We start from the raw sequence: 9,230 nt of genomic DNA, 5'->3' as shown, positions 1-9,230 counted from the left end.
GGGCTCATTCTATGTGGGCTAGTTTGAGCTTCTTAATAGCACAGTAGCCTCAGTCATCTTACCTTGTAGCTCAAGGTTCTAAAGGCAAGAGTCCCAAGAAAAATCTGGATGGGGCAACAGAAGACTCCGAATTGCTGAAGCAATCCTGAGAAAAAAGAACACAGCTGGAGGCATCACAATCCCTGACTTCAAAACATACTACAAAGCTACAGTAAGCAAAACAGCATGGTACTGGTACAAAAACAGGTGCACAGATCGATGGAACAGAATTGAAAGCCCAGAAATAAAACCACGCATCTATGGACAGCTGAGGGCATACAAATGGTGCTGGGAAAACTGGAAAGCCATAAAATAAACTCAAAATGGATCAAAGACCTAAAGCTGAGACCTGAAACCATAAGGCTTCTAGAAGAAAATGTAGGCAGTACACTCTTTGACATCAGTATTAAAAGGATCTTTTCAGACACCACGTCTTCTCAGACAAGGGAAACAATAGAAAGAATAAACAAATGGGACTTCCTCAGACTAAAGAGTTTCTTCAAGGCAAGGGAAAACAGGATTGAAACAAAAAAACAACCCATTAACTGGGAAAAAATATTTGCAAGTAATACATCCGACAAAGGCTTAATATCCATAATGTATAAAGAACTCACACAACTCAACAACAAAAAATTAAACAACCCGATCAAAAAATGGGCAGGAACATGAACAGACATTTCTCCAAAGAAGATATACAAATGGCCAATAAGCACATGAAAAGATGTTCATCATCGCTGATCATCAGGGAAATGCAAATCAAAACTACACTAAGATATCACCTTACACCCATTAGAATGACAAAAATAACTAAAACAACTAGTAACAAATGTTGGAGAGGTTGTGGAGAAAAAGGAACCCTCATACACTGCTGGTGGGAATGCAAACTGGTGCAGCCACTTTGGAAAACAGTATGGAGATTTCTCAAAAAATTAAAAATAGAACTACCATACGATCCAGCCATCCCACTACTGGGTATCTAGCCAAAGAGCTTGGAGTCAGCAATTCCAAAAGTCCCATGTACCCCAATGTTCACTACAGCATTATTTACAACAGCCAAGACGTGGAAGCAACCTAAATGCCCATCAACAGATGATTGGATAAAAAAGATGTGGTATATATATACAATGGAATACTACTCAGCCGTAAAAAAGAACAAAGTCGTGCCATTTGCAACAACATGGATGGACCTTGAGGGAATTATGCTAAGTGAAATAAGCCAGATAGAGAAGGACAATCTCTGTATGACTCAACTCATATGAGGAATTTAAATATGTGGACAAAGAGAACAGATTAGTGGCTACCAGGGGAAAGGGGGGTGGGGGTGGGCACAAAGCATGAAGGGGTGCACCTACAACATTAGTGACAGACAATAATGTACAACTGAAATTTCACAAGATTGTAACCTATCATTAACTCAATAAAAAATTAAAAAAAATTATTCATTGTTTAGCTGAAATGAAAACTTAACTGGGCATCCTGTATTTGATCTGGCAATCCTAGCTTGGGACAAATCATCATAAGCATTATTTTTCTCAAAATTTTGACTTTAACTATATTTGATCACAAGCTTTAGAAGATGAGAGCTTTCTCTGCTTCAGCATTGCAATATTCTTTGGGGCTATATAATTCCAAAGTCAGCCTAACTTCAAAGTCCACATCCAGTGTCCTTTTCAGTTCTTCAAGGCTCTCAGGTCAATACTTGGCCCTGTAGGCTCTGAATATGCCTCCACTGTATTCTTTTCCAGCTGAAATCTTTCCTTTCCTTATGGACATTCTCCTCCATACAGGATTCCTCTCCTCAAATCACTATTATACATTTCTATCCTTACCCTCTCACACCAAATTGCTTGTTTTCATCAGGTCCATTCCATTCTTCTTTCTCTGGTTTAAAGCTGCCTTTCTTAGAGTCCGGCTGGTTCTTTACATAAAGTAATTGTTGATAACAAACATAAAGAGGAGGTTTTTATTCTCTTTTTACTGATAAGGAAAAATGAAGCTTTCAGAGCAAAATTAAAATGCTTCAAGACACATCACTAATATATTTTATAACAGAATTTGAACCAAATTCTAGCTGAATTTCAGCCTCTATTTTTGTCACTGTATCAAAGAGTTTAAATGTCTTTCTCTCCCAACATAATTTAAATTCCTTACTGCAGACCCTGTGACTGAAGTTTTTCTGTCACTCAAAGATCCAGTCTAAGTTGGTCCTCAGTCATTTATTTCCTTATGTTTTTTAATTTATTATTATTATTTTAAAGATTGGCACCTGAGCTAACAACTGTTGCCAATCTTCTTCTTTTTTTTTTCCTTCATCCTGGAAGGGATTTATGGTTGCTACCAGGACCTGCTTCGAGCCTGAGTGACTTCAAGCCATAGTGATAAGCCTTGGGGAAGCCAAGGCTGCAGGTTTCTTGAGCCCAACACAGCAGAATCCTGTGACCCCTTGAGGCTGGGATTGATGCGTAAGACCCCCCCAGGCTGGAATTAAAAGGAGCTTTCACGTCCACTCTCTGAGTACCTAGTGCTGTTGTTTCCCAGGGGTGTTCTCTGCGGCTCATTTTTGAGTCTTTCATCCTTCAAGACAAGGATTTTCTATCCCGTCATGTCTCTCAAGAAAAACTTAAAATGACTTCACAATCACCAAAGCTCCATCTCTCAGAACATGGCTGACTTTGTTCACTCCCACAGCTTCTGTCAACATGTAGCTTCTCAAACTGCTGACGCTAATCAGGATTCTTTCCCAGAATTTTGGGGCCGTCGCTCCCAGAGAACGTTTCAAACCTGTCCGAGCAGACGTCACACAGACAACGCCCACTGAGCATGGTCAGAGCACCGCGCGTGCGCGAAGGCTGCCCACAGGCTAAGTCGCTTGGTCCCACCGAGAGCCTGCTCGCAGGCTGCAGCATAGTCGGGTAGGGAGAGGTCGTCCTGAGAGGGCCATCCTGGGGGGAGGCTGAGCACGAGGCAACAGCCCTGACGCTCACTCGCACCTTCCGCTCAGGGCGGTGGTGGCAGTGGTTGCGTGGGAGCAGGAGCCATAGGTGTGGTGCCCCAGTGGCCTGTGAGAGGATGGAAAGGCTGAGGCCTCAGCTGCTCGTGAAAGGTACTTGTACAAGGAAACGAAACTGCAGACAAACCATCGTCCTTCTAACCGCTTGCAGCCTCTGTTTGGTTTTGTTATGTTTGCATGGGAGATGCCACCTTAGGCCTGCATATTTGAAGACAGCATTACTCTGTGATCAGCAGTCTGTGATCACAGATCTGTGATCAGTGTAATCCACGGGGACAAAAAATAAAAAATAAGGCTTTTAGATTGGGCTGGGATCGGCACTGACTGACATTTTTTATTTTTTTACTTTTTAAATTATTTTTAAACTTTTTATTTCATAATGCTTACAGACTCACCAGAAGTGGCAAAAATAGTACATTCAGTCGTGAACTTTTCACCCAGCTTCTTCCATTAGTGACATATACTGTAGTACACTATCAAAACTAGGAACTGACATTGTACAACACTTAACCAGGCTGCACGCCTTACTCCATTTTCACCAGTTTGTATGTACACTTGTGTATGTTTGCATAGCTCTATGCAAGTTGACCTCCTGTATAGATTCCTGTAACCACAAACAGGATCCAGAACAGCTCCATAATCAAAGAAGAACTCCCTCTGCTATCCCTTAATGGTCACACTCATGTAACGCCACTCATGTTCCTTTTTCCCGGCAACTACTAATCCGGTCTCCATCTCGATGGTTTTGTCATTCTGAAGATATTCTACAGATGGAACCATACAAAATGCACCTTTTGATATTGGATTTTTGTTAAGCATAATGCCCTTAAGTTCCATCCAAGTTGCTGCACATATCAATAGCTAGTTTTTATTGGTGAGTGTAGTTCTGTTGTATGTATGCAACTGTGTTTTCTTAGATTCTGTATTTTTCTATTTGGCATCCATTCGTCACAGGGCCAATTAGATTAACTATTTTTTCTTACTGTCTGTATTCTTGATGCTTTGGCATTTGGGAGCCTTACAGACCCGGGGAGAGGCTTCCTCCTAGGGCTGACCAGTTCTTAGAGAGAGCAAGGGGATTGACCAGAAGCACGCCTTTCATATACAAACCAACCAGACCAGAGTCTGTACATCCCAACCATCTCCTTATCCAACTACACTAAGTCAATATTTCCCCTGCTCTAAATCATCTCAGGACCAGGTACCAGGCAACCAGAGACCACTGCTGTGTTAAAAAATAAAATTCAACTGAATAAAATTTAAAGATCCTGTTGGCTTTTTTCAATGATTCATGAATTAGGCAGCATCCAATCTAGCAGATGGACAGGAGCTCTGAAGAGCTATACATGACAAGAGATTTTATAGGCAGAAGTAGGGTTGAGCATAAGTGACTCCATTTTGAGCCTGTTACCTTGTGTTTAACAGCTGGAATTATTCAAATTTGCCAATCTTAAGGCCAGTCTGCCCTGCCTTGCCTTTCCCATGGAAACCCCGGTAAAGGCTTTGGCTTAGGCTTTCCTCTTGTTCCTTTCTGCCTCCTGACTGACACTAGTGCTCTCTATGTAGCCCTGTGAGGCCTGGTGTGCCTTCTCCTTTCTCGAACTACTATATGATCTAGCAATTCTACTTCTGGGTATTTACCCAAAGGAAACAAAAACATTAACTCAGAAAGATATATGCACCCCCATGTTCATTGCAGTGTTTACAATAACCAAGGCAAGGAAGCAACCTTCATGTCCGTCGATGTATGAATGAATAAAGAAAATGTGGCATGTATACATACACACAATGGAATTTTATTCATCCAGAAACAAACAAAAAAGATTCCTAATGGTGAAGGAAAGAGATTAAAGCTAGATTTCTCTGAATAGATTTTGACTTTAGAATCATGAAAATAATGTACAAAACTTTACAACAAAAATAAATTTCAAGAAATCTTCACTAAATTTCAAAAGCAAAATCAAACAGCTGATTCTGATTGTGTATTGACTTGATGGCATAACCACATGGAGAGGACCTGTTTCAAGGGAGAAGAACCTGATTAGTGGGATATACAAAGAGAACAAGAACAGATGAAAAATCTTAAACAGCTTTCAGAAACCATATTGTTAGTGATCATGTTAGTATTGTTATTCTTTTGTGTGTGTATTGTGGGCTATGAAAATGAGTAATTGTTGTTGCTGAAAAGCAGACTTTTCAGAAAAAGAAACACAAGTGGAAATCGGTGAGCTTGAAGAACAGCCCTGTGGAACAGAATTTGAAGTATATTTCCTATCTCCTTAAACTGAAAAGCTTTGAAAAAATTATCAACCAAGTGGCACTGAGCACTCCTAACTCCCATAGTTTGGTCTTTAAATATCATCTCTTACTAAAATAAATTGGGCTTCCTTTAAAATGTGGCTGACACTGTATCTGGAGCAACAAATGTTTAAGATGAATTTAGAATGTCTTGTCATATCAGAAATCGAAGAATCTATGAAAACTATTGGCATCCATCAAAAGACTCAGGAACCAACTTAAAGAGGCTCTCACTAGCCAAAGATGGGATACCAGTATTAATAATAACTGCAGCCAATTGAAAAGTGGGAAATATATTTAAATTCATTAGTGTGTAATGATACTCAACCTCATTAGTTACCTTTGGAGGATGCTAAGGAAACTGCGTTGTGTTGAAAACTAGTGAGTAAAGAGAATCAAACATTTATCCTCCCTCTTTTGCATGCATTTAATCTCTGAATATCAAATGGTGGATGAAAGTAAGTTTCACTTTAGAGAAACATTCCAGCTAAATAATGAGGAAAAAGTAAATGAATAAAAATATCACCATATCACCTAATATCACTGAAAGGCTTTAGCTGTATCAATTTACAAGAAATACCAGGGATAGAGGAGCATGAGATGAAATCAAGGGAGTAAAATCAGCAAAATCCGTACTTAGGGAAACTCCTGAACAAACCACCTGGTTTTCATGAATAAAGAATTGCAAGAAAAAAGAGAGGGGGAAATCTCGCTCTCTCTTTTTTAGATTTTATTGAGGTCATAATAGTTTCATTGTGAAATTTCAGTTGTACATTATTACTTGTCAGTCACCTTATAAATGTGCCCCTTTACCCCTTATGCCCACCCACCAACCCCCTTCCCCTCTGGTAACCACTAATCCAGTCTTTTTGTGCATATGTTAGTTTATCTTCCATATATGAGTGAAATCATACAGTGTTTGTCTTTCTCTGACTGGCTTATTTTGCTTAACATAATATTGTCAAGGTCCATCCATGTTGATGAGAATGGGACAATTTTGTCTTTTTTATGGCTGAGTAGTATTCCACTGGATATATATACACCACATCTTCTTTATCCAATCATCAGTTGATGGGCACTTGGGTTGCTTCCACTTCTTGGTTATTGTGAATAATGCTGCAGTGAACATAGAGGTGCATAAGTCTCTTTGAATTGTTGATTTCAAATTCTTTGGATAAATACCCAGTAGTGGGATAGCTGGGTTGTGTGGTATTTCTATTTTTAATTTTTTGAGAAATCTCCATACTGTTTTCCGTAGTGGCTGTACCAGTTTGCATTCCCACCAGCAGTGGATGAGGGCTCCCTTCTCTCCACGTCATCTCCAACATTTGTCACTTTTCGTCTTGGTGATTTAAGTCATTCTAATGGGTGTAATGGGTGATATCTTAGTGTAGTTTTGATTTGCATTTCCCTGATGATTAGTGATGTTGAACACCTTTTAATGCACCTGTTGGCCACCTGTATATCTTCTTTGGAAGAATGTCTGTTCATATCCTCTGCCCGTTTTTTGATTAGGTTGTATTTTATTTCTTGTTGAGTTGTGTGAATTCTTTATATATTTTGGAGATTAATGACTTGTCAGATATATGATTTGAAAATATTTTCTCCCAGTTGGTGGGTTGCCTTTGCATTTTGTTCATGGTTTCCTTCGCCTTGCAGAAGCCCTTTAGTCTGATGAAATCCCGTTGGTTTTTCTTTTGTTTTCCTTACCCAAGTAGACATGGTATTGGAAAAGATCCTTCTAAGACTGATGTCAAAGAATGTACTGCCTATATTTTCTTCTAGGAGTTTTATAGTTTCAGTTCTTACCTTCAAGTCTTTGATCAATTTTGAGTTAATTTTTGTGTGTGGTGAAAGATAATGGTCTACTTTCATTCTTTTGCGTGTGGCTGCACAGTTTTCCCAATACTGATACCGACCCTGGTATCAGTTTCCCCACATTAAACCCAGCATATACACTCATTCCCTGCTTACTCTCTGGCTTCCTGGCTCCAGAATCCGCTATCCTCATGGAGACAGACACTGTCGAGGACAAGCACCTGGACCATCTCCTCCCTACAAGGAGATACGAGCTGGTGGGAAAGCTGCTGACCAGCAAGGTCATGAGCTGCCTCCTCTCTGCAAGTGTCTCAAGGCCAAAGACAGGCTGGTGGAAAGCTCCGACCCGCAAGGCCATATGCTCCCCCTCCCCTACCTAAAACCCCAAATAAAAACCTTTCCTTTTAGCTTTTCGGGGAGTTTGGGATTTGAGCGTTAGCTGCCCTCTCTCCTTGCTCAGCCCTGTGCAAAAATAAAGTTCCTACTTTCTTCTACCACCCCCGGTGTCAGAGATTGGCTTGCTGCGCAACGGGTGAGCGAACTCACTTCAGGTTCGGTAACAATACCATTTACTGAAGAGACTTTCCTTTCTCCCTTGTATGTTCTTAGCTCCTTTGTCGAAGATTAGCTGTCCATAGACTTGTGGTTTTACTTCTGGGCTTTCAATTCTGTTCCGTTGATCTGTGTGTCTGTTTTTGTGCCAGTACCGGGCTCTTTTGAATCCTATAGCTTTGTAGTATACTTTGAAGTCAGGGATTGTGTTGCCTCCAGCTTTGTTCTTTTTTCTGAGGATTGCATTAGCTATCCGGGGTCATTTGTTGCCACATATGGATTTTAGGATTCTTTGTTCTATTTCTATTCTTTGTTCTGTGAAAAATGTCATTGGAAGTTTGACAGAGGTTGCATTGAATCTGTAGATTGCTTTAGGAAGTATGGACATTTTAACCATGTTTATTCTTCCAATCCAGGAGCACGGAATATCTTACCATTTCTTTGAGTCTTCTTCAGTTTCTTTCAAAATGTTTTCTAGTTTTCAAGTACAGGTCTTTCACCTCTTTGGTTAAATTTATTCCTAGGTATTTTATTCTTTTTGTTGCAATTGTAAATGGGTTTGCATTCTTAATTTCTCTTTCTGCTACTTCATTGTTAGTGTACAGAAACACAACTGATTTTTGTGTGTCAATTTTGTATCCTGTAACTTCACCGTATTCATTTATTATTTCTAAGACTTTTTTAGTGGATCCTGTAGTGTTTTCTATGTATAAAATCACGTCGTCTGCAAATAGTGACAGTTTTACTTTTTCCTTTCCAATTTGGATCCCTTTTATTTCTTTTTCTTGCCTTATAGCTCTGGCTGGGACTTCCAATACTATGTTAAATAAGAGTGGTGACAGTGGGCATCCTTGTCTGGTTCCTGTTTTTAGAGGGATAGCTTCCAGTTTTTCTCCATTGAGTATGATATTAGCTGTGGGTTTGTCATATATGGCCCTTATTATGTTGAGGCACTTTCCTTCTATATCCATTTTATTCAGAGGTTTTTTTTTAAAAAACCATAAGTGGATGCTGTATGTTCTTGAATGCTTTCTCTGCATCTATTGAGATCATAGTTCCTTTCTACTTGCTAGATGGGATTCTACCTGATCCATGAATTGTTGAATAAAGTCAATTAGATCTTCAAATTTACTCAGTTGAATTTTGTTGGTTTTTTTTTTAACAGTAATATAGTACATCCACTCTCGAAAATAGTTTGGCAGTTTTTATAAAACTTAAAATGCACTTACCTTATGACCCAGCAATTGCACTCTTGTGCATTTATCCCAGAGAAATGAAAACTATGTTCACATGAAATCTCTTCATGAATGTTTATATTAGCTTTATTCATTATACCCAAGACTTGGAAATAATCCAAATGTCCTCAAATGGAAGAATAATTTTAAAAATTGTGGTATATTCATGCTATGGAGTACTGCTCAACAGTAAAAAGGAACAAACTATTGGTACATGCAACAACTTGGATGGACTGCAACGCAATTATGTGGAGCAAAAAAAAAAAAAACCAATCACT

At 39.3% G+C, this 9,230-nt stretch overlaps 1 protein-coding gene across 1 annotated transcript in view; it reads right to left on the bottom strand.

Moving 5' to 3' along the window:
- LOC124250390 (uncharacterized) overlaps positions 1 to 9,230 on the bottom strand; it is a 91,755-nt gene that overhangs the window by 62,852 nt on the left and 19,673 nt on the right.

This window comes from Equus quagga, chromosome 13 (genome assembly GCF_021613505.1).
Source record: "Equus quagga isolate Etosha38 chromosome 13, UCLA_HA_Equagga_1.0, whole genome shotgun sequence".
NCBI classification, from domain to species: domain Eukaryota; kingdom Metazoa; phylum Chordata; class Mammalia; order Perissodactyla; family Equidae; genus Equus; species Equus quagga.
This window is presented reverse-complemented; position numbering and strand designations above follow the sequence as displayed.